This window comes from Penaeus chinensis, chromosome 5 (assembly GCF_019202785.1).
Source record: "Penaeus chinensis breed Huanghai No. 1 chromosome 5, ASM1920278v2, whole genome shotgun sequence".
Classification (NCBI taxonomy): Eukaryota; Metazoa; Arthropoda; class Malacostraca; order Decapoda; family Penaeidae; genus Penaeus; species Penaeus chinensis.
The window spans coordinates 25,085,411-25,090,405 of record NC_061823.1 but is presented as its reverse complement, the minus strand read 5'-3'; the positions used below and the strand labels follow the sequence as shown (position 1 = coordinate 25,090,405).

The 4,995-nt window shown below is 36.2% G+C and overlaps 1 non-coding gene across 1 annotated transcript; it reads left to right on the top strand.

The window, feature by feature from the left end:
• The first annotated feature begins 3,646 nt into the window (after positions 1 to 3,646).
• On the top strand, positions 3,647 to 3,718 carry Trnad-guc. Its single transcript has one exon. It is a non-coding gene; the product is annotated as a tRNA-Asp (tRNA).
• Positions 3,719 to 4,995: the final 1,277 nt, after the last annotated feature.

The window sequence follows — 4,995 nt, the reverse complement described above, 5'->3', positions numbered from 1 at the left end:
CAAAAAGCAGGGAATGTCATCTTGAATCCTGACCCTGGAGTTCTCTTTGCTCCTAAGACGACCCTTAGACTCTTTGTCCTTGTAAGCCATGTAAACATCAAACAAGGCCTCGACTTTCCCCGTCCTATATATGTTCTATGGCGATCTGTTTATCTGTCATAGAACAAACTGATCTTGTCTTAGCGATCTACGGACATTTTGGTATAGCATAAACGAAAAGATCTCAGATCATCGGAAAAATAGGAAAAGAAGGGGAGAAAGATAAACTCCCACAGTTCCCCTTTTTAAGGAGTTGTGTGAATCGAAAGACGTGTTGCTCGGGGACACCACAAGGAGTGCTACTAAGCCCTCTTTTCTTTAATATCCAAATCTATACTTATATCAGTTTCTCTCATATGATGGTCAGCATTAAGTCTGTATTAAGTTATGTTTATATTATTTGGATTTAGAAGAAAAAAAAAAAAAACAGAAATGAAGAACGCATTATCGCCAGTACAGTAAGCTAAGCTGATATCAAGAAAGAAAACACAAACAATGCGTGGAGTCATAACACCAGAGATAAAAATGTAAATTTGATTAACTGGAGTGCACAGTTTAGTCATACAAATTATAGGATACTGGCTGCTTGAACCAGTAGAGCAATTGCCTTAAGTACTGCTATCGTAAGTAATGTCACGCCTAAAACAAATATTCAAAGGATAAGACCAATGCATAATGGCTATGTACAACCACTAGTTGAATATGCTGTTCAGATATTGACGCCTTAAACAGATCTGTAACTATATTATATTTTATGCAAATTATATGCTTGAGAGCTGTATTGGGATGTTCGAGAGCCATAAAAGTTTGTAAACGAAGAATGAGTATCAACAATAAATGAAATAAATTATATGATCCCTCTGAAACTGTAAAGATCGCTGAATGAACTTCCATTCTTTCACACTGGGAACATGTTGAAGGCAAGTGATATACATCTTGACAGTTCAGAATATATTAGGATCTGCTGCTGTCAACCACTTGATTGGACAAAAATAAACACACTCACTTTGCAGGGTATCTCTTATTATTACATGTCCTTAACTTTTGCCACAGGACTTGTCCATACAACAAGAGACAGAGTAGATGGAACTTTGTTGTTAGAGCGATAATCTTTAATCAGAATGCCTCGGTACCATCTCATCCCGACCCTAGGCTTAATGATGTGACCGTTAGCTTATCAGTACCATATTAAGACGTTGCTCAATATGATATGAGAGCAGCAGCTGGGAACACACACAATTGTCGCGAAACCTAGAAACACAAACATACTCGATCACACAAATATAATTACAGACGTATAAATAAGATGACAAGAGAGTTTCCTTTGTGTGATACATGCTTGGATCTGGGAATGACTGCTTTTCACTTGTCCAGTATGACCTGCAACACGTGAATAACACGGGTAGACTAGTCATGCTAAGTCAGCAACCCTTAGAGCAGTGGGCACCGGTGTAACAGCCCAGACTATACCCTCCGCCAATTTATATATCCGCGGTTATTTTAGGCTAGGTTGTTTAATACCCGGGGTATAAGTTAGGCTTGGCCAGTTTATATCCCCGGGTATAAAGTGGACTAGGCGAGAATATACTAGCTATCCATTTACATGCAACAAGTATAATAATATATTGCAGGATGATAATAGCTGCTCTTCACACGGATCATGGAGTAGTCTCACAACTGCAGACATTCCTTGAATTTTGATTATTTTACATATTGTGTAGCCTGCAATGTTTAGAAAATTTTCCATTTATATTTTTGTGGCTGGGGCTTGAAAAGGTATTCTATTGATGGTGGTGCTGACCTTTTGTGTTTTTTTTTTACTAATACATATATGTGTGTGTGTATGTGTGTGTGTGTGTGTGTGTGTGTGTGTGTGTGTGTGTGTGTGTGTGTGTGTGTGTGTGTGTGTGTGCATGTATATACATATATGTATGTATGTGTTTATAAATATACGTATATTTTTTATTAATCTGGTTTAATCATCATCATTATCATTACCATTACCATTATCATTATCATCATTATTAGTGTCATAATGATTATAATAATTAGTATAATTATAATAACTATTATCATTATCATTATCATTATTATAATTTGCATTATTCAAAACAAAAGCAACATTGCTACAATAACTAGTAGCACTGCTAATTTATTCTGGTAATAACAAGTAAACATTCAATATAAGGCATGTATTTGTGGTTTTGTGGGGTTAAAGCATCACCTTGCACGTCTTTGCTTGTATTGCTATTATCTTGGACGAATAAACAATTTCATTAAAACTTTTTTTCATTAAGGCCAGACCCGTACGTCGCCTTCTGTCTTATGTTCTATACAGCGGAAGCACTGACGGCTGGAGCCCTACATGAGACTTCCTTCAATCCCTTATGGACTTATATTTCATCTTTGTTTTTTCGCTTCCTCCTCCCTTGCCTCTCGCCCCTTAAAAACGCCATTGACCTCCGAGGACTGTGCTGTTTCCGAAGTGATAACGACTAAATCTTTAAGCCATCGTGCCCTCGGGATACATTTTCTTCTTAAACTGGAATGCTATGTCAATACAATTTTTTAAATATGTCTTCAATTCAGATACCATTGCTATATATCAATATTGTTAACATGGGATATGAAAGGCTTTGTGTTTCAGACTTCTAAAAAATGTTATGAGAAATATTTTAAGAAGAATCAACACACTAGGCATTTTGAAAACTCAAATAGAGAAATCTGTCATTTTCGGGCGCACCTGTGACATCTCAGTATTTTGGCATTACAGTTTGGTACGACCACTTTTAAATGTGAAAGCTAGAAATTTATAATAAAAAAACATTTAGCTTTTATTATTATACAATCATTAATTTATAACATTTTTACCAAACAAATTATTTTACCAACATTGATGGGCCTCATTTTAAAAACTAATCCCTGATGACTATATAATTCATCATTTCATAATCCTTAAGCTGGAGGAACATGAAATGGTTTGTGGACCTCATTACTTTACATAATAGTTTAATAATTAAGAAAATATATTTTGCTACACTATATTCTGGCCTAGGAGGGGATAGTTTAGATTAGTCTATTTTATACCCGGAGGTATAAAGTAGGCTAGGTCAACTTATACCCCAGGGGTTACTCTGGCTTAGCCCAAACTATACCCGGGTATATACTGGGAGTTAATTTGGGCTGCTACACCGGCGTGCTCTGTCGTGTGAAGTGTGAAAGGTGTCTCTGATCACTGTGTACTTGTGAAAAGATATATGTGACGATAATATCATATACTATTCCGTGTAGCGTATTTTTAATGTAATCATATCTTGTAAGTCAGTAAAAACTGCAGCGTGCATTTTATTAACTCCACAACTTAGAAAAGACCGGTGATAATGGAGAGGAGAGTACGCCCACAATGCGTGGAGGGAATGCGATGGAAATGCAGAAATGGACATTAAAAGATCAATACCATGTCACAATAAAAAAAATAAAAGCAAAAGAGTTTTACAGATTAAGAAACAAGGTTACATGGGGATGAATGTAATTTAAGTACAATTGTGAAAGGATTAAAAGCGCCATGGATAATAAGATTACAGATTTAACAACGACCTACGCCAGTTCCTCGGTAGTATAGTGGTTAGTATCCCCGCCTGTCACGCGGGAGACCGGGGTTCGATTCCCCGCCGGGGAGGCCTTTAGCATTCTTCGGTTAGAGGAGCACCTTTTAAGCTGTTTACTGATTAAGCCTCCGCACCTGTTTATGTGAGGCATCAACCTTTTGTCTCAGTGATTTGTAAACATCATTTTTAGATAAAGGAAATTCGGTCGTCGAGAATATAGGGAAAGTAATATAATTATCCGAAAGACCTGTTGAAGTAAGTGTATAATATGAGTGAGATACAAGGTCGGCCGGCCAGAGGATCTAATCGTATACTTCTTGGTCACCTCGTTGCTACAAAAGGGGAAACTGCAACAAAACTGGAAATAGCGGCTGCCAAATACTCCACACTTTCCCAAGTCCTTCTCTTCGTCGGCTTGCTTCAGTCACTTCATTTATATCAGGCTGATTTTACTAGATCTGCTTAGTATTAATTTCTCTGAAAAACAAGTCACCCTTCAGTACCCAAAGGGCGGGGCGAAAGTAGAACAAGAAACAGAAGACCTTGTAATTGGCGTCTCGTTGCAGTTGGATTGGAATTCTTATCAAAAACGTTTTCCGTGTATGATGCATAAACCTCTCCAGGAATACAAGCTGCAAGGATTTTAGAAACAGCATTCTTTGCAATAAAACAGACACGAATCAGTACTTAACTCAAAGAAAGACACGGACAAAAGGATCATTATGAGATATCTATCTATCTATATATATACACACATACATACACATATATGTATGTATGTGTGTGTGTGTGTGTTTGTGTGTGTGTGTGTGTGTGTGTGTGTGTGTGTGTGTGTGTGTGTGTGTGTGTGTGTGTGTGTGTGTGTGTGTGTGTGTGTGTGTGTTTGTGTGTGTGTGTGTAGAGAGAGAGAACCAGAAAGCTCATCGTGATATGTATGTATGTATATATATGTATGTGTATATATATATGTATATATGTGTATATATACATTATGTATATATACATATATATACACACACACACACATATATATATATGTATATATATAAACATGTATATATTTATAGACATGCATATACATATATCTATATTCATACATACATATATATATATTATTTAATATATAGATACAGATATAGATATAGAAAGATAGATAGATGGATAAACAGATAGATAGATATAGATATTTGCATAAGCATGTTTATGAATATGCACACACACACACACACACACACACACACACACACACACACACACACACACACACACACACTCACATACACATATACACACATGTATGTTTATATATATATGTATAAATATGTATATGTATATGAATATGTATGAA